This window comes from Gopherus evgoodei, chromosome 3 (genome assembly GCF_007399415.2).
Source record: "Gopherus evgoodei ecotype Sinaloan lineage chromosome 3, rGopEvg1_v1.p, whole genome shotgun sequence".
NCBI lineage: Eukaryota > Metazoa > Chordata > Testudines > Testudinidae > Gopherus > Gopherus evgoodei.
In genome coordinates this window covers 48490018-48511701 of record NC_044324.1, presented here as the reverse complement: position 1 = coordinate 48511701, position 21684 = coordinate 48490018, and positions in this window count along the sequence as shown.

Sequence of the window (21684 nt, the reverse complement as noted above, 5' to 3'; positions counted from 1 at the left end):
GATTGCTCTGTATGACTGCCTTTTGTCATCATTATTTGCCATTCTGCCAGTCTCTGTATCATCTCCAAATTTATATTTATACACTAAATTTATATTTACTTCCAGATCATCAATGAACATATTAAATAGCATCATGCTTAACATCAATCTCTGTGGAACTCTCCTAGAAACACCTTCATTTGATGACAATTTTCTAATGATACATTTATTTTGAGATCTGTTAATCAGTTCTTAATCCATTAACCTGTTCTTTATTGATATTATATAGTGCCCTATTTTTAATTGGAATGTCATATGTGTTACTAAGTCAAATACCTTAGAAAGTCTAAGAACTAGGCCGTATTGATGGTCATAATATACTACTATCCATAATATTTTCTATGAGTGGGACATATTTTAAAAATGCAGTTACAGGGAAAGAAGAATAAGTGAAAACTGTTTGCAACAAACCACCTTTCAATTACATCTCATGTGTTTATTTTTAATTTGCTGCTCTGCAGGTAATGGTTTGTGTTAGTTAAGAGTGTTTATTCTGAAAGGTTCCACGCTTCCAAGCATCAAGGGAAAATTCATATTCATTTTCTTTCTTGCAAGATGTGATCCATATAATTAACTCCGCCACCAGTAAGAAAGAGAGTGTTTGTTTCTAATGTATGCAGTGTTCAACAAGATGATCAGATGAATGTGTCTAGTCTGTCCATTATCTGTTCTGTTACATTCAGCTAATAGGGCAAGGAAGAACCTTTGAACTGCACATTAAGTACTGATTAATGATAAAGTGAGATCCAGAAATTAGCCTGAGAAGCAACATTTGCAGTTTTTACACCACGACAGTCTTTCAGGGCATGACAAAGTAGTTCTGTGTGATAGTTTCATGGGTGCATTATGGCAGATTTCCAAAGTACAAAAGCAAAATGTTAGCTCTGACTGCTAGCATAAAGTAACATTTTCTGCACTCAGCACTATAGCTGGAAACCAAGTGCTTTTCATCACAGTGATAATGGCTTTCAGCCACTGAGATTGTTCAGTGAGTACCAAATTGTACCCAGCCCCGAAGAGCTGGAACCATGGGCCAGGCACAGTCATGATAGGCAGCATTAATGCTTCTCTCAGCTGGTGCTAGCCAGCTGAAAGGGTGTCTGGTGTGAGGGCAAATGCCCTAATTACCCTCTGTCCAAAACTGCCCTAGTCCAGAGGGGAACACAGGCAGATTCCCAGGAGGATTTCTAAGACAGAATTCAGTGCCTCCTCACCCAACCAACTCCCCCCGGTACAAGCTGCATCACAATCTGGCCCTGAAGCTTCACTATGGAAAAACAAAGGAAAAACAGTTGCATAGTAGCACAGTAACAAACACAATCACAGCAGGACCAATTAAAACAGGAACTAAACATGAAAGGAAAGGGAATTTAAAACAAAATGTAACTTGAAGTATCGCATCCTTCCTACTGTAAGGGCCACAATTAGATTTGTTTAGTTTTAAGGGGGAAGGGAGAATTGAAATGTTTTGTACCATGCACAGTAATATAAAGGAAACAGAGGGACATGATTTTTACAGCTACTCGATGTGAATGATGACTATGAGCCAGTTTCTGCTGTTCTCAAAAGTCTCATTAATATAACATAATAGAATTACATTAGAATTTGGCCTATTGTGGTCTCTGTGAAAATGACCCACATGTAAAGATAGGAAAGAATGAGTTCCCCCAATGCTGATCCTCACGAAGGGATCTGAGGGATTCTAACAGTTTCTTTGGCTCAGGCCTCCACTGGAAGGCTTAAAAAAAAAAAAAAAGACTGCCAGTATGGCCTGGGAGGGTTCCTTTCTGTCTTCAAATCTGGTTAGCTACTTAGCTTGTACACATAAGCCAAACTAAGTTAATCCTCTAACTCTGGTTTTAATCAGAGGTATCCTGGCTATCCTAGAAATAGCCTTTTTACTTAAATCCTATGAAAAGGGCTAGAGCCCTGCTCATCTTGTTGGGGAGGAGGGCTTTTTAAACTCCTCAAGAACATTTTCTTTGCTTGGAGCTAATGAGAAAATAAATTATAAAACCTATAAGCCTGCAAAAGCTATAAGCTGTAACAAACACAAATCAAGTCAATCTTTGTCATTCTTCCTTTTTGGAGAACTGAGAAACATTTTGAATGAAAAATGTGCATGATCAAGCAGACCACCCAAAAGCCTGCTGGAGAAAGGCTACTTTTCCTTCTCTTCTCTGGGCAATATCAGAATCCATGGACCTGGATATTATCCAAGTCAGAGAACCATGGGCTCATGCAATGCCCAGTGCTTCAAAAGCTGCCTATATGCCCCACAGGAATATTCATTCCTATCCCTAAAACTGGCAGTCAGTTCAACCCTGTGCATGTGAATAAGAATCATCATAGTTGAGCATTCACTTACTGTATACCCTGAGGCATGAGAAATGTGTACTTACTGTATACAAATGACTTGGGTCTGACTCTGGGCCCAAGAATACTCTGCATCAGGACAACATCTGTAAAACTTTTATTTTTGTGCAAGGACCCCTTCGAGCCATACAGTACAGATAGTTTTATCAGTACGATGCAGTTCATCATTGTGCTGCAATTGTTAAGAAGTACAAACATAAGTTTTCAGCTACCTGTTTTGTAGAAACTGCTGCCTATCTGCACCAAGTGCACCTTCCATTTATAGTGCCCTCTATGTTTGTTGCTGTGTCTTGCTTTTCTATGACAATTAACAACAGTTTGGTAAGATGTCCTATGCACCTGTTTCACAGTACCACATTCAGATTAGTGGCCTGCTAGGTCTGTATTGGTGCCACTCTTGGTTGTGTTAACCGTTGTCTGGAATATGGTACTTCATCTTGTATGGTGCCAAACAAACTCAGGGAAGTTTCAATAGCTTCCTGAAAATGTGCACTTACTTTCAGCTCAGCAACTGAATTACCTCTGTAGTATAAAGCTTTTAGTACTGCAGATGATGTTAGAAATAAATAGATCTGTACACTGCATCATGGAAAGTGTAAGAATGAAGCTTTTGTAAAAACTGAACTGCTAGCAGGTTAATGAAGGGCAACTTTCGGGCAACAGTCATTTCAGCACTTTTCCTCCTATCTTGGCCCATGGATTCATCTTGACTCCATGAAGCTGCATGAGCCAAGGAACAACACCATGAATCACACAGTGGCTTAATGTCTATCTTTGGCTCAGAAGGGGAAGAAACTCATGCTTCTCGGGTCTGACTGGATTTCGGAGCTGGCTTGAGCTGAACTGGTTGATGCTTTCTGATGATTTGATCAGGGCCCAGTCAGTTTTTATAGTTACTGCATTCAACAAAAATAAAAATCCATACGTGAAATGCAAAATTGAAACATGCTTGGCTAAAGGCATTGTCCATCTGTCAACAGTGAAGCAAGTACCTTGATTGACATTGAAATTATTGTGATTAGACTGCAAAGTTAACAGTCTTTTAAAAGGAATGCAAGTGTGAAATTCTCTGAAGGAAGAGACTGTGCAGTGCAGGCCCCATGCAGTATCCCTGCAGTGCAGTCTCAAAGCACTGAGGTGGGGGGGAGTCTAGATCACAATTTTAGGTTCCCACTCTGCATGAAACTCACCAAGCAGCGCCCACACTTGGGAGTTAGTGAAGATCTAAGGGCCTTTCCGAGACCATAGCTACGTACTCAGGTGGCTAGCCCCTCCCACAGCTAGTGCCACCATGGCTACATTTCTATTTTGAATATGTTGTATCTTTGCAAATCAGAATTTACACCATTAGTGTAAACATATATTTACAGTTCTGTTTTGCTGTTTGGGTTATTCAGCACTAGCTGTTCCACACCAACTATTTTGGGCTTTTTCCACCTTGCAAACAAGCCCTAAATAAGGAGTAAATAAAGGGGAAATCATGAATGAAGAGTGAAAGTAGAGGGATAAAGAGAGGAGAGTTTGACTGAGTTTAGGGGAGAAAGAGGGAGCAGAGGAAAGTGAATGTGAGTGAAGGTCACAACTGCATTTACCACTGTCACATTTGTGCTTAGTCTGGTTGTTATTCTTGCACACAAGAAAAATGAAATGTCTGAAGTTATTTGACACGGCAAAATGATAGAAGAAAATGGCATCTCTACAATCAAAAGGGCTAGAAACTTTTTTTAGGCCTTTATTCTGGAAAATACAGCAAAATCTTGGGAGAAATCCCAAATCTCCACATCCTATGGCTGTCAGAAGTGTGACTTTTCACTGTTTCTCCTCTTGTGTTACACTTTCACTCCACTAAGGTATTTAAATTCTTTATATCATTTCCACCTCACCTCAGCAGTCAATCAGAATAAAGGCTGCCTAACCAAAATATAAACGTTGTACAAATGTTTCACTTTTTAATTAAAATATTTTCTATGATTTAGTTACCTCATAGGTTCTTTTACCCTGTGTTTAAGTTAACCTGAGAATCTTCCAGTGTTCAGCCATAGTGTGTACAGCATAATTAATGTACCTTTACTTGAGATTATGCCTAAGAATACCTATCTAATCAAGTTAAATAGCCAACAACTGTGCTGGCACAATGCCATTCCAAAAATAATAGATGCCTTGTTAAGGGATTAGGACATTTAAATAAGAACACAGATAGGAAAAAATAAGAACCATACATAATCTGCAATGTAAGGCAATTACAAAAGAACAGAAACAACAGTGAATGTGTCCAAAAGGGTGCAAAATAGAAATTCAGCTGGCAAATCCCTCACCAAAACTCTTTAATTTAATTTAAAGCTTTGAATCATTTTCTGTAATACTAAGAAGGCTACAATAACTTATCTCTTGGTATGTTGTTGGAATGCACTTTCTGTAATTAGAGACAGCAAGTGAATTCTCTGATATTTTATATTTATTACTGGCGCAATTCACTAATGTATCACAATGGAGTTAAATTGGCATAAAACTGGAGTAGTACAGTGGTGATTCAGGCCCATGAATGTTTCCCAGGATAGATACAAGCATGTACAATTTCTAAATTGGGAAGTATTTGTGGATTCTGAAAATCTCCTTACCAATTATTGCTGAATTTAAACAAATAACTTTCTTAAAAGATTATTTAGGTACAGGGTAATTTAGGGTTTTTGCTCCTTGTTCCAGTACACTTTGCTGAAGCTGTAATAATTAAACATGGCAATATTTTCCACTTTAATATTAATCCATTGGTTAACTTTGACCTCAGTCACATACAAAATATTGTCCAGCCCTGCCCGCCCCCGAAAAAATATATTAAAGAAAGATGCTTCCACAGCCTTGCTGATCAGATATTTTGGAGGTGATATCTAAAAATGTATTACTAGGTTAAAAAAAAACTAGGATTCATGACTCACAACTTCTAAAAAAAACCCACATAGAATACATTAACCCACACAATCGGTGTTGGTATGATAAAAATCTGAATGTTTGCTTTGCGGGGAAAAGTGATATGTGGGTTCCAAGAATTACTGGAATTATGTATTTCTGGTGTAAACCTGTGCTGTGGAATTACAGCTAAATGATGGCTATTCTACTTCATCAACCTGCTGTGTGCTCTTAAAACAGCCACGGTGTCCCACCTGAAACATTTCAGCATTGAGCGAAGTGAATTATATACCACTTGGTAAAGCCTTAAAAATAGAATTTATTTGATGTTTAGACCTTGTGTCAGCCCTCTGCATTAGGGGTCATTTCATCTTAAAGGCATATAGCCCCACATCTTCACAAAGGCCTATCACAAGAGGAGCTGAATAAAAAAAAATCCGCTACCATAGATCTTTAGTGAGCATCAAACAAGATCCTTATTTGTACTATTGCATCGTAGCAGTGAATGGAGTTGAAGCCGCATTACTGCTGGCAGCCCTCTATCACAAAGTAGGACTAAGAATTGGGCTGTCCAGAAAACAGCAATTACACTTTGAGAACAATTTGGAGTTTCAAAAAAGGAAAGAAAATGAGATGTTTTTATTTTTTTGTGTGTTTAAAAAAAAAAAAAAGCAAGACCTAACCCAGAATAGTTAATAGCTGCTGATTAGGGCACTTGTCTGGGAAGTGGGAGACCAGGTTTAAGTCCCTGTTCTGTCTGATTTAGAACAGGGACTTGTACCTCAGTCTCCTACAGGTTAGTGCCCGAACCACCGGGTTATTGGCTGTTGTGAGGTCTCTCTCTGGCTTTCATTTTGACGAGAATTTTTTGTCAAACCCAGTACATTTCCGTGAAATATTTAGATTTTGACAAAACAGCATTTTTAATGGAAGAAGGTTTCTTGAAAAATTTTCCACCAGCTCTGTCTATGAATGACCTATTTTTCCATACGCTGCACTGTCTGAACATTGGAAGCAGATAAAAAAATTGAGAAAATCATCATATGTTTTCTGTGGCAGTGCAACAGGTCCCTTGAGAGTTCCAAGAGCAGTGAAGCTTTTCTCTCTCACCAACAGAAGTTGGCCCAATAAAAGATATTACCTCACCCACCTTGCTTCTCTAAAAGCAATGAAGTTAAGAGAAGGTAAATGACATAGGTAAATGCCCACATGCTCAGGGTTTAGCTGATTGCCATATTTGGGGTCGGGAAGGAATTTTCCTCCGGGGCAGATTGGCAAAGGCCCTGGAGGTTTTTCACCTTCCTCTGCAGCATGGGGCATGGGTCACTTGCTAGTGGATTCTCTGCAGCTTGAGGTCTTCAAACCACAATCTGAAGACTTCAATAACTCGGACATAGGTTAGGGGTTTGTTATAGAAGTGGATGGGTAGGGTTCTGTGGCCTGCTTTGTGCAGGAGGTCAGACTAGATGATCATGTTGGTCCCTTCTGACCCTAAAGTCTATGAGATTCTATGAGATAGTCAGAGCCAGGTTTGCTGGAGTGGCATTTATGGCTGCAGCTGGAGTCTCTCAGTAGAATGTTGTACTGTAAGGCAACATTACAATGTGAAGCGTAGTGAGGTTGAACTACTTTGTTGTCAAAGTGTTATGCTGCACTAAGAAGACAAACACTGATTTTTGCTGGAATGCTTCTGTACTGTCACATAACTTCAGAATCCATCCCAGTCACTAGAATAAAAGTAGCATTGGGGAAAAAAACCACCTCCTGTCATATGATCGTTAAAATGCATGAAATTTAAAGCTCTGCTAATAATGGGCCAATTGCTGAAGATCTTTGCTGTTTTTATACAAGCTTCTCTTAGGGAAGACTCCTGTTAACTTGATACTTTATTTTTAAAGTAGCAGTCACATTATACAAAGTGACAGAGTGACAGGCAAGGAGTCACTATCAGACCTAAAAAAATTGATATTCTTGCTAAAATAAGATTAGTCAAATAGGACTTTTTATGTATATATATATACAGAACATACATCTAAACTCTGTATACTATGCATATACTTCTGACTTGCACCCAGAAATATCAGAAGGGTCAGAATGGCTCTCATCAATAAATTCAGCCCCTTTTTTTGGCAAATATAAAGAGAGCTCTGCAGGGCTGGCAGAGGAGATTCAGAAAAAGCTCTACCACAATTCTGGCAGCTGGGATTTAGTGAGAGAGAAGCCCTTGGGCCATCCCCCACCGCAGTCATTCCCCATGGTAATATTAACTCACATTTGTAGCTTTGAACTTAGTCCCTAAAACTATCTACATACAGCACCAAAATACAACTATTTGGCAGTCACCATGTGGACCTGATGCTGCACAGCAATGCGGAAGGAGAAAGTTTGACCAAAGACATCTTGGCTGCATCTCAGTCTTAGAGATAGTGCCAGGAGACCTTTCCTGTACACAAAGAGCAGATGGGACCTCAGATTTTTCAATCCAACCTGAAATCATAGATCTCAGTTTATCTGCTATATCTCAGAAGGATGAAGGGCATGCAGAAATATCTGCTGTAAGAAATGGACCAATAAACAATGATGACTTTCAGCCAAGTTTGAGAAGTATTTACATATTTTGTTGAATATCTTAACTGATATAATTGATAGCTGTTAGTGTTTAAGACTGCCTCTCATGTATATACATCTGCTTTGCCCATTTCTGGGTTTATGCTGAAGTTTCTCGTACAAACATTTAATAATTTCAAGTTGGTCTAATCACATTTTCTTGTTTGTTTTTGAAGTGCCGTATTTTTCTCACTGGTGTCTTGCTATAGAGTGAAAACTCTGCCAAGTTTATAGGAATATCCTGCTAAAAATACTGGATCTGAGTCTGCTTTCAGTGTTTGGTGTAAATCAGGGATAACACCACTGAAAGCAATGAGGATACACTGATTTTATGTCAGTGCAAAGTGAGGGGAGAACCAGGCTCACTTTAAAAAAGAAGGCTGATGGACTGAGCCTTTGTTGCTGAACTTCAAACCAGTGGCTCTAGGGAATCTAGGATTTAGTGAAGGAATGTGCCAATGCAGTGGCCAGGAAGAAAGAGAAGAGAGATGATTCCTATTTTTAATTCAGATATATGGAGGTGAAGGCTCTTTTTAATCCAGGAACACAGCAGAAGCCATCAGTGCCAGTTTTCCTACTGAGGGTTGCCTCCTTGAAATATGTGAGTGGACTAGAGACTGCAACTAGTTAATATTCTCACATACCACCACATGGTGGCCAAAACTCAGTAGTGAAGGCCTCCTTTGGAATGAATGAGTACTAGTTTATATTCTCTTTATTTTAATTCCTTCACACTGCCAATTTGAATTCTCTCTCTAGAGGAGGGCTGTCCTCTCAAAGGCCAGAAGGTATGCCTCTACATCATCCTCCCGCGTCATTTTCTGCAGCCAATGGCTGGCCCATATGAGCCGCGTCCGATCATGTCCGCGGTTCAGCTCTGTAATGGTCTTGATTTGATTTATCAGTTCCCGCAACATAGCTCGGTCTTGAGAAGCCTGGTCCATCAGCAGGCAAGTAGTCTCTTGCTGCAGCCGCACTGCCTCCTGTTGAGCGGCTGCCTGGACACGCGTAGCCTCCTGCTGGGTCACCGTAGCTTGTATCAATGCCCGTACTAAGTCATCCATTGTGGTGAAAAAAAATAAACCCTCTCCTCTTTTTTTTTTTAAATTGCCCTCCTTCTTCCACTGCGCTATACACACCAAATCCCACGCCTGACACCAGTCGTGACAAAGTTCCTCCTCTACCTTGATGGGTCCTGCGCTTATTTGGCAGATTTGGTCACTTCAGTGATCTTCCCCACAGTCTGGGTCAACTTCTGGTCAGGAGTTGGGAGATTTGGGGGGAACCTGGGCCTGCCCTCTACTCCAGGTTCCAGCCCAGGGCCCTGTGGATTGCAGCTGTCTATAGTGCCTCCTGTAACAGCTGCATGACAGCTACAACTCCCTGGGCTACTTCCCCATGGCCTCCTCCAAACACCTTCTTTATCCTCATCACAGGACCTTCCTCCTGGTGTCTGATAACCAAGGCCGGTGGAACCATTTAGGTGGACTAGGCGGTTGCCTAGGGTGCCAAGATTTGGGGGTGCCAAAAAGCGGCACCTGCAAATTTTTTTTAAATGGTTGAGCAGCCGCTGCTGCTGGAACAGAGAGGGAGTCTGAGCTGCCTGTGGCAGCAGCCGCCAGCAGCCCAGGGTGTCCCCCGGGTCAGGGCTCCGCTGCGGCAGCCGGCAGCCCAGGGCCTCCCCGGGTCAGCGCGCCGCCGCAGCAGCTGGCAGCCCAGGGCCCCCCGTAGGTCAGGGCGCTGCCACGGCAGCCGGCAGCCCAGGGGGTCTCCCGGGTCAGAGCACCGCCGCAGCAGCTGGCAGCCCAGGGGGTCCCCTGGGTCAGCGCGCCGCCGTGGCAGCCCGCAGCTCAGGGCCCCCCCAGGTCAGGGTGCCGCTGCAGCAGCCCAGAGGTTTGGGTTGCCCGCGGTGCGCTGACCCAGGGGAATCCCTGGGCTGCGGGCAGAGGCTCAGAATCCCTCTCCCTCCCAGAGCAGGGGCTGCAGCCTATGCCATTTTTCTTGTTGCTGGCGGGGGCGCCGGTGGCTGGGCAGAGCTGCACAGCTCTGCTTAGGGCACATGGCAGGAGCCCTGCAAGGGCAGCGCGACACCAGGGCTTCTGGAGGAAAGTGGGGGCTGCCCCCTGGCTCAGCCTCCATGTCAGCCCCAGCAAGGGGCATGGAGAAGAAAAGAACCTCAGCGGTGGTCTGGTGGAGTGGAGGAAGAAAGAGGACCCCGATGCTCATGCGTTGGGAAAGGTAAGCAAGTGCTTCCCCACAGCTTGGCCTCAGGTGCCTGTGCTCCTGCCCCCTTGGTCCTTGGCTGGTCCCTGCTGCTGCTCCCCTTGTGCCTGGATGGCTGGAGAGAACAGCAGCCTGCAGAGCTGAGCTGCCCCAGTGCCTCCAGGCACCCCCCGACCCCATCCCCCCCACCGCCCTGATCCCCAGCTCCGAGCCCAGTCCCTCTGAGCTGGAAACCCCCTCACCCCATCCCCCCCACAGCCCTGACCTCCAGCTCCGAGCCCAGTCCCTCTGAGCTGGAAACCCCCTCGACCCCATCCCCCCCAAAGCCCTGACCCCTAGCTCCGAGCCCAGTCCCTCTGAGCTGGAAACCCCCTCACCCCATCCCCCCCACAGCCCTGACCCCCAGCTGACAGATAGTGTCCCTAACACAGTTATTGCTCTTCACATCCTCTTGACTCTCCCCGTTTCTGTGGCCAGTGGTGAGTGAAGCTTCTCGAAGCTCAAGTTGATAAAAACATACATGCGAACATCAATGTTGTAACAAAGACTTGTTGGGCTATCTACCTTGTCGCTAGAACATGACATTGCTCACAGCATTGACTTGGAGGAACTTGTTTCTAAATTTGATAAACTTAAAGAGTGGAAACATAAATTCTAAATTATAACATATTACTCTGTGACCGTGTATTGTGTATAATGTATGTGATTTTTTTGTTGGGGGGGTGCAAGATGGAAGTTTCACCTAGGGCGCAAAATATCCTTGTACCGGCCCTGCTGATAACGCTTGTACTCCTTAGTCCTCCAGCAGCACACCCTCTCACTCTTAGCTCCTTGCACCTCTTGCTCCCAGCTCCTCACACACACTTTCTCTCCTCTGGCTCCCCCTCCCTGACTGGAGTGAGCTTCTTTTTAAAAACAGGTGCCCTGATTAGCCTGCCTTGATTGGCTGCAGGTGTTCTAATCAGCTTGTCTGCCTGAATTGGTTCTAGCAGGTTCCTGATTACTCTAGTGCAGCCCCTGCTCTGGTCGCTCAGGGAACAGAAAACTACTCACCCAGTGACCAGTATATTTGCCCTCTATCAGATTCCTGTACCCCACTGGCCTGGGTCTGTCACATCAGAAAATATTGATTTCATTTCCTTTTCTTTTTTAATCCAAGTATTATAGAGCTTGCACAGAATGATTTAAAAATTCACCATTTCTGAATGCAGTAGCACAATCAGCTGTTTTCTGATCATCTATGTGAACGCCACAAAAAAGTTACATTTTCAAAGTGGAATATAGGGAGTTGCATACAAAATCCTGTTATCAGTAATGAGATTTGTGCAGCTATTGTAATTCCTCTAGCACAGCTCTTAAGCTCTAGTTCTCCATGTATGTGCATCCACATCAATCTGTGTATCTACTCAGACCCATCCATTTGAGGCCTGATACTGCTCCAGCTGAAGTCAATGGGAAAATCCACATTGATTTGAATGGGAGCAAGACTGGACTCCAAAGAAAAATTCTATATACTTCCAAAGGGATGCAGTTCTTCTGCCTGATGATTTAGAGTGCAAGCTTTTTTGTGCAGAGATCATGGCTTCTTTTGTGTTTGTACAGAAGCTAGCACATTGTATGCTGCCAGAAACAACTACTACTACTAAGAAAGGAGGCTGCCCTTGCTGTTTTTATAGTACAGATTCTATTGTCAAACTCATCTCTGTGTGTTCAGTAACTTTAGAGTTGCATTCCGTTTCAGCTGGTTTTTCCACTTATAATGGGAAGATGGGCCTGAGCCAAAGTCTACTGACATCAACAGGAGTTTTTCCATTCACTTCAGTGCCCTCGAATCAGGCCCTGAACATTTTCCAGTATTATATATGGGTAAACTGAGTTTCATGGGGTGGTATTCACGAAGGAACTTAGGCGTTGTGATTGCCAGGCATCACAGTACCCAGCTAGTCACTGGGATTCACAAAGCCTGAATTAGCCTGTACAATAAATGGGGAGAGATAGATGCCTAAGAATGAGATTCACATAAACCAGCATGTTAGGTATCTCCTTGCCAAAGCAAGCCAATGGGAGATGCCAAGGCAAGGGGTGTGTACTAAGTCCCACCCCTTAGAGCCTAAGCGTGGGCTGCAGGGAAGTATCTCCCTCTGGCTGGGATTCTTAGCTGTAAACCCTCTCTTGGCATTGGATGCCTATGCTGGTTTTGCAAGAAACTGAGGAGGGGGAGGCACTTCCTCATAATTTCTAGCCCATTGGTTAGGGTGCTTACCTGGGATGTGGGAGACCCCTATTTCAGGTGCCCTCTCCACCTGAGAGGGAGAAGGGATTTGACCAGAGATATGCCCTCTCTTAGCCTACATCCACACTACAGCTTTAAATCGATATTAGTAAAATCGATTTTATAAAACAGGTTTTATAAAATTGATTTTATGCGTCCACACTAGGGCACATTACTTCGGTGGTGTGCGTCCATGGTCCCAGGGTACCATCGATTTCCGGAGTGGTGCACTCTGGGTAGCTCAGTAAAAGAATAGGACCAATAACTTCGATATCCGTCCACACTAACCCTAAATCGATTTAGTAATATCGATTTTAGGATTACTCCTTTCGTTTAGCTGGAGTACAGAAATCGATTTTAAGACCCCTTAAAATCGATTTTAAGTGCCTTGTAGTGTGGATTGTTACAGCGTTAAATCGATTTAACGCTGTTTAAATCGATTTAACGCTGTAGTGTGGACCTGGCCGTAGGGGCTTGCCCTAACCACTGGGCTATAGGATATCCTGGTTTGTTGCAGGGGAGGCTGCTCCACTGTGGCTAAATAATGAAAGAATCATTGGGCCAGACAGAGATCATGAGAATGACTCGGCACTCACCTGGGACGTGGGAACCCCAGAATCCAGTCACCTTGCTCCAATAAGTTTTGTCTTAATTATTTAGCCACAGTGAATGAGGAGAGACAGGCTATCTCCATGAGAGGGATGGGGCTTAGCACACACCTCTTAGCTTTGGCATCTCCCATTGACTAGCTTAGGAAAAGCATCCTCTGGCCTGCTAGCTTTTGTATATCCCATTCGTAGGTGCCTGTCATTCCTCATTCATTCCATAGGTGCCCAATGCAGACTTTGTGAATCTCAGTGATTTTCAAGATGTCTAAACATTAGGCTTATCTAAGATCATGGTCTTACTGTGGGACTAGGAATAATAAATCCCAAGACACTTGGCTCCCAGTCTCCCAGCTGTAAGGAATATAACAGACACCCTTGATCTAATTCTGCCCTCAGTTACATTTTTGTAAATCAAAAGTAACTCCACTGAAGTCAATTAAGTTAAACTGGTGTAAAATTGTTGTGAACGTGTTTTGTGGGCCATATCATCAGCAAGTGATCCTCCTTTATAGAAATCTGGAGGCTTGTCTACACAGAGCAGCAATGTGCACTAGAGGGGTTTAATTTCTGAAGCACACTAATGTGTTGCACATTCATCATCATCATCATCATCATTGCTGGTCCCTCGATTTGAGGATGATCTCTACCACAGATTTACATACAGATCCTGAGATGACTCAGGAGTCTGACCGTGGAACTACAGATCCATCCAGAGTAGGTACAGAGATTTCCTGGTGGGTCAGCTCTCTGCTGAGAGAAAGTTCTCTCTTTTTCTTTCCTCTCTCTTTTCAGCTTCGAGGGCAAGGTGCTTCTCCCTGAAGTGAACCACTGCTTGGTGGAGGATGTGGCACCATTGAGGTCGGTTGGTGGCTTGCGCCTCTCTGCTTGTGATGTCCACATCAGTTTTCTTGAGATATGCTTTCAGTGTGTCTTTGTAGCATTTCCTCTGACCACCATGTGATCTCTGACCATGGGTGAGCTGAGACTACAGCACTTGTTTTGGGAGGCGAGAGTCTGGCATCTGCACACAATGTCCAGCCCAGCAGAGTTGGTACATGAGGATCACTGCTTCAATGCTGGTGACATTGGGTTCATTGAGGAGGCTGGCGTTCGTGCAGCGATCTTCCCACTTGATTGGAAGGATCTTCCAGGGGCATCATTGGTGGTACCTCTCCAGACTCTTGAGGTGCTGTCAATAGGTCAAACAGGTTTTGCATCCAAAAAAGAATAGACTCATAGACTTTAGGGTCAGAAGGGAACAATATGATCATCTAGTCTGACCTCCTGCACAAAGCAGGCCACAGAATCTCACCCATCCACTTCTATAACAAACCCCTAACCTATGTCTGAGTTATTGAAGTCTTTGAATTGTGGTTTGAAGACCTCAAGCTGCAGAGAATCCACCAGAAAGTGACCCATGCCCCACGCTGCAGAGGAAGGCGAAAAACCTCTAGGGCCTCTGCCAATCTGCCCTGGAGGAAAATTCCTTCCCGACCCCAAATATGGTGATCAGCTAAACCCTGAGCATGTGGGCAAGACTCACCAGCCAGCACTCAGGAAATAATTCTCTGCAGTAACTCAGATCCCATCCCATCTAACATCCCATCACAGACCACTGGGCATACTTACCTGCTGGTAATCAAAGATCAGTTGCCAAAATTAAGCTATCCCATCATACCATCCCTCCCTTAAACTTGTCAAGCTTAGTCTTAAAGCCAGATATGTATTTTGCCCCCACTACTCCCCTTGTAAGAATGTAGGAATAATAATTGTCTTATAGACCTGTATCTTGGTGTCCCGCTATAGGTCACGGTAAGTGAAAAAGCGTTAGAGCAATTTCCCAAAGGAAGCTCTTGCATGCTGGATCTCACAGTCGATTCTTGCATTTTGAGAACGTTGGCTACCGAGGTAGCAGAAGCACTCGATTGTCTCCAAAGTCTGTCCCTCAATGGTGATATGTGGTAGTGTCATAAACAGATAGCTAACGGTTAATGTCTCTTTCACCTGAAGCACCTGACCAGAGGACCAATCAGGAAACCGGATTTTTTCAACTTTGGGTGGAGGGAATTTTGTGTCCGAGGTCTTTGTTTTCTGTCTGCCTGCTTTCTCTGAGCTTTGGAGAAGTAGTTCTGTTTTCTAATCTTCTGTTTCTAAGTGTAAGGACAAAGAGATCAGATAGTAAGTTCTATGGTTTCTTTTCTTTGGTATTTGCATGAATATAAGTGCTGGAGTGCTTTGATTTGTATTCTTTTTGAATAAGGCTGTTTATTCAATATTCTTTTAAGCAATTGACCCTGTATTCGTCATCTTAATACAGAGAGACCATTTGTATTTTTTCTTTCTTTTTTATATAAAGCTTTCTTTTAAGACCTGTTGGAGTTTTTCTTTACTTCAGGGAAATTGAGTCTGTACTCACCAGGGAATTGGTGGGAGGAAGAAATCAGGGGAGATCGGTGTGTGTTGAATTGGCTAGCCTGATTTTGCATTCCCTCTGGGGGAATAGGAAAGTCCTTTTTGTTTCCTGGACCGGGAACGGAGAGGGGGAGTCACTCTGTTTGGATTCACAGAGCTTGTGTCTGTGTATCTCTCCAGGAGCACCTGGAGGGGGGGAAGGGAAAAAGGATTATTTCCCTTTGTTGTGAGACTCAAGGGATTTGGGTCTTGGGGTCCCCAGGGAAGGTTTTTCAGGGGGACCAGAGTGCCCCAAAACACTCTAATTTTTTGGGTGGTGGCAGCAAGTACCAGGTCCAAGCTGGTAACTAAGCTTGGAGGTTTTCATGCTAATCCCCATATTTTGGACGCTAAGGTCCAAATCTGGGACTAAAGTTATGACAGGTAGGTCATGTGCAAGGCCTGAGACGGGCTGATGGAGCACTTTAGTCTTCTCAATATTGAGTGAGAATCCTAGGCTTTGGTAAGCTTGTGCAAAAAAACCCAGTGTGACCTAATCCTCTTAAACCGATTACTTCCCTTGCTGAGGAAATATTGCTGAAATCTTAGTGCAGTTTTAGACCATCCCATACGATAACTGCCAAATCCAGGAAAAGTCTTGGGAGCAAAATCATGATTTGTATGTGGCCTTCATCGATTTAACAAAAGCCTTCAACTCCATCAATCGTGAAGCCCAGTGGAAGGTGCTGGCTAGATTTGGCTGCCCTCTAAAATATATTAAGGTCCTAAGGTTTCTTCATGGTCAGATGACTGCCACCGTTCTCTGTGATGGCCTGGAGACGGACCCTTTCATCATCAAAACTTGGATTAAGCAAGGATGCGTTATTGCCCCAACACTGTTCTCCATTTTTAAGCAGTCACTGTTGTCCTCATTAAAGACCACCTCCCCAATGGGGTTGACATCAATACAGAATGGATAGGCAGCTTTTTAATCGTCGATGTCTCTGCTCAAAGTCTAAAGTCCTCAGGGCATCCATTACTGATCTTCAGTATGCTAATGACTGTGCCATCTTCACGCACACTGAGAATATTGCACTCTAGCTTTCTTCTGGTGTGAACTAAAGGTTCCCTCAATTGCTTATGTAGTTGACTTGGGCTTTATACTGTTTCAATCAGTACTGCTTTAAAGTGCACTGGGGAACGTCCAGTATGCACCAGCAGAGCCTACATGGACCAATTAGTGTGCAACACATTAGTGCACCTTAGAAATCACACTCCTGTAGTGCACATTGCTCTTCTGTACAGACATGCCCTTAGTTAAGCATCTGCTGAAAAGTAAATGAATTATGATAATTCTTGATAATTGGTGTCATTCTGGAATACCTAATGCAAAATAGTTGGAAGGAGATACATTTCATCATTTTGCTGTATTTAAGTGATGAATATTTCTTTACTAAGCATAAGATTTCAATATTCAAGGACAGATTATGCTAAGATAGAGAGATCCTCAGCTGTTGTAAATCAGCCTAGTTCCATGGAGTATTTCACATCCTTAGTTGTTGTAAATTTGTGCAGCTTCATTGTGTTCATTGGAGCTGTGCTGATTTGCACCAGCTGAGGATCTGGCACTGTGATTGTGTGTGTATATATATAAATATGAATATAAAAATATTTGGGGGTAAATTCTGCCTTGCCCTTATACATGGGGCACAAATTGATGTAAGGGATCTTCCCCATACTTACCACAGTCTAGCCCTGAATATTTCTATTTACAGAAAGGAAAATTAATTATAAAAGACCAGATTCTGCCACCCTTACTCACATAGAATAGCACCTTACCCCATGAGTAAGAAGGGCAGCATTGGGACCGAAGTCACTATGGTAGATGGCATCCACAGTTAAGAGAAAATGTATTTGTATTATTATTATTAATTTGCATTTGTATTTTAAAATTAATTGAAAATGTTAGCCAAGTGATGGGACCAACTTCCATGAATTAAGGATGTAGCAGTAGAAAAAGGGACCATACCTATGCTGCGTACAGGATATAATAGAATACACATAGAAAAGAAACAGCTTACTTCTAAGTGTCTACTCAAATTTGTATAACCCTAATATAGTACATCCTTTTAAGATGGATCATGGCTAAATTAAACTGACTACATAGTAAACTGCCATTCAGATACAAATACATGTACATAAGATATTAAATCAGTAGAATCCAATTTGCTTTGTCACTGCACAATGCTTCAATGACCTCCTTCTTTATCTCAAATACTATTTATTATCCAGGCTTAGGGTCTTTTGTTTTAAAGCAGGGCAACTGTTCCTTTCTGTTCCTAATGAGCTTCGGACATATCTAAAGAGTTTTCCAATATTGCAGACATACCTAGCCCCAGGCATGATAGTTAAGGCCTTCTGCCAACATCTAAGCTTTACAGATGGATCACATGTGACAGCTTATGCAATTAACTTGGGCTTTATATACTAGTAGGACACAAGCATGTAAAGGACTTATGGAAAGAACTGCACCAGGTCAGGAAAAATGTACTCTGTCTAATATTGCTTCTCAAAGTGCTTTGGCATTATAACAAACCAAATTTGATTTAATCTTTTATTTCATTAAGATGTCATCTTGTAAAGAAACCCCCAGAGTTTAGTACCACTGTGTTCTAAAATTTTAGGAACTGAAACTCCACAAAAACTCTGGTAAAATGGTTATTCGTCTGCGGAGGATCACTCCTGGGTATATAAGATTATTGCAGGTATGAAAATTCTCTCTTCTTCCTTTCTCTTTTAATTAGAACTTTGAAATACTGATATCTGTCTTGCTCAAAGGGATTCTAGTTCATAACATCATGTGACCAACCCAAGAGAACATTGGCTTCTGCTGGGTTAACTTTCAGAAGAAAGTCATAGAAGTCTTAATTAAGCATCTGCTGAAAAGTAAATGAGTTATGATAATGCTTGATAATTGGTGTCATTCTGGAATACCTAATGCAGAATATTTGGAAGACGATACATTTTAAGTTTTTAATGTATTTAAATGATGAATATTTCTGAGTGAAGCTTTAAATGGCAATAACTTGGTGTATTTGAGACAGTAGGAAAATGCTAACAACAAAGAGAATGGCAGCATTCCAAAACAGCTAAAATATTAAACAAACATGCCTACCTAGTTTGGTGATTTGGATAAAGAAATCTGGAACAATTATGAACTCCAGAAGTACAGTACATGAAGAAATAATTCTGCTAATATAGAAAATGCCTTTAAATAAGTTTAATACTTGGGAATTAAATATCAGTATAAGGGAGATTATGAATAAAGGCTGTTGGAGCAACCTCCTTAACTCAATTCATATCTTGGTATTTGCAAAACTTATAACATCTGTAGGCAATATAACACACACATCCAAAGCATGAAATATTGTAGCATATGGACAGTATGGTTGAGCTCAGGATGCTGTTGCAATCTTAACATAGAATTTCTTTCCTGTTTGCCTCTTACTTGTGATATCTTTATATAGCAATTTTTGTGTTTAAATCTTTCTTTTTACATGTTAAAATATCCTGTTGTCTACGACATTTATCAGGATTAGAGCAGCAAGCTCTCAGTCAAGCATCCCATACTATAACTATGGTCTGGGAGCAAAATCCTGCCTCCACTGAATGAGGGTTTTGCCACTAATTTCAATGGGGCCAGGATTTTGCCCTGGGTGAACAGGGAAAAGAGTAAAATAAAAAAATACCTGAATGGTGCTTAAACAATATTTAGTGTTACAAATGTTGCCACTGGAAAGATATGCAGTACATTTTAACTTATGATTGATGTTCCAAGGACTTAATTAATTTCCATGCATTCATTTCTTTGATTCTTAAGAAGATGTATGTACTAGTCAACACCAGTCAGCTATAGTCCCCATTCCTTATTCAGACTTTCAGTAAAGAATTAATGTGTAATGTTCAAGGAAGTGAGATTGCAATAGTAGCTGGCTTGTAGAAGGGGAGAAATCTTAATATTTCTCAGTACAATGAGGTTTTGCCTGATGATATTTTTCAGCAGAAAGCAGAGTCGTGCCACATTAAATAATGTGAAGTTGGGAGGGGGACGAGAGGGACGACTGTCTTGGAAGTTGAAATGAGCTACCTTAGTATCAAACGCAGAAGAACTGGCATATAACTTGTCCTGGTTTTCCCATAGACTCAAGCTGCTGGAAAAATTGTTATCAACACAACAGACATATTGATGCAACGTACAGCTTTGCTCCTAGGAATGTTTGGGATCAGTATATCTGGTTATAGCACACGCCGGCTAACTCAAGAGAAGAGACTCTCCTTGACCCTTTAAACCAATGGAACATGATTCAAGAAATAAAAGTTTATGTCAATAGAGCTGATGAATTATTTGTCTCTCCATTATCAGCTTGGAGGTCATGAGACACTTTTCAATCTTGATTTTTAAATGCAAGATGGAAAAGATAGAAGAAGGGTTGTAGATCTCACTGGCAAAAAGATAAAATAAAATAAAAAAAGACTAAAGATTTGGGGAAGATTTGCAAGCAAGATGGAGCGTTTGTAAATGTGATGGATTTCTGTCAATATGCAGTATGTACATTGAGAGAAATGTAAACGTATGAAGTACAATTAAAATCAGAATAAGTGCAAATAGATTGATGGGGGTGCTATGCTCAATTAGGGTCACCTTGTTACAATACAATACAAAGCCTTATTTTAAAGGGAGGGTTGCAAGCAATATATTTTTCATGACAAACAAATAGCAAAGCACATCCCGTGGACGGTTGGCACTGTTTTATGTATATAGCTATGAGTATTACAGAATTTGCAGGCTCTACCATCTAATATCACGTTACATCTACAGTCCTTTGGTTAGCTTTGTCTGGAAATGTTTATACAAAAATATATTCAGATATTCCAGTGTAATAAACAAAAAAATGCTGCAGATTATATATTGTGCATATGGTCTGAGAAAGAAAGGATAATGCCAAAGCAAATATATGAAGGTTTTATGTCTTGATATGATTTTTAAGTCTGGTTTCCTTTTGTGTATGTGGCTGTGTAGCTTTTGAAATTTTCTATTTTAGAAGGGAACAGTACAAATAAAGAATTGTCTCTTGTGCAGAGTTCAACCTGTCTAATCACATTCCTCTGCTTAGCCTGTTGATCCACAACACATATTCTGATTAAAATAGAATTGGAATTTGTGCTTTTCCCCTCCCCAATTTGTGTTTCTGTACAATTTTATTTAATGAGCTTTTTACTCAGGCAAGCTCTATACCTATTATTCATTTTGATTTAACTGTTTCAGAGATTTTGTGCAAACATAGCTTTGTAGGCACTTTTCTATATGTAGTTAGTATTTAAACTCTTGTGTTCTAACCTAATAACCAAACGTAATACTATTTTTCTTTTTTCAGTGTTAAACATTATTTCTTCTGTCAACAATATTTATAGTCTGCCACTAAGGGGCATCCTACACAGCTGAATATTTTCAGGTCTCAAGATTGTTCACTGAAACATTATAAATCACAAAGAGATTCAGATTTAAACACTGCTATGCTATTTTTGTTTTTTTGTTTGTTTGTTTTCCAGTAAAATGTGTGATTAAATTCAAGCGAATTAGAAAATGAGTTTTTAGCGGGTCATTTTCCAACAAATTACCTAGCATCTGCTATCACTTTGATTCTACTTAAAATATAAAATGGTGTGGTGGAATAGTCTATCTTTTGCCTTCACTTGTAAGGCAGTAGAGAAAACTTCAATCTTTAGGCAAAAATAAAAGTAATAGTGTATTTGGAAAATATTTAATCATGTCAGACCTCTCATCTATCTGTGAGGGACTCGGTACATAGATTGTTACACAAAATGTCTGTATTTCTTATGACTTTCTAATCAATGTACATTACATTGATCAGCTGTATTTTTGTACTGTATCCTGTTTGCCATTCATTCAGCTCATGTGCAAAGGTGAATATAAGATAACTGGATGTTACCACTTCCACTAACTGTATTGAAAGCTTTTGCCTGGATAAGTGTCTCATATATTGGACCTGCTTTTAAGTACAACTAACATAACAAAATAAGATGCTCAGTAGATATACTACAACTGTATAAAATGGCTGAAATGCAGCTATAATTTCACAGTTACGAAACTCATGAGGAATGTGTGTTCTTTTTATTAACATTTGCTTTTAATAATTTTGCCAGATTTATTTGGTACTGATAAAAGCGATGGATTGACTGCAC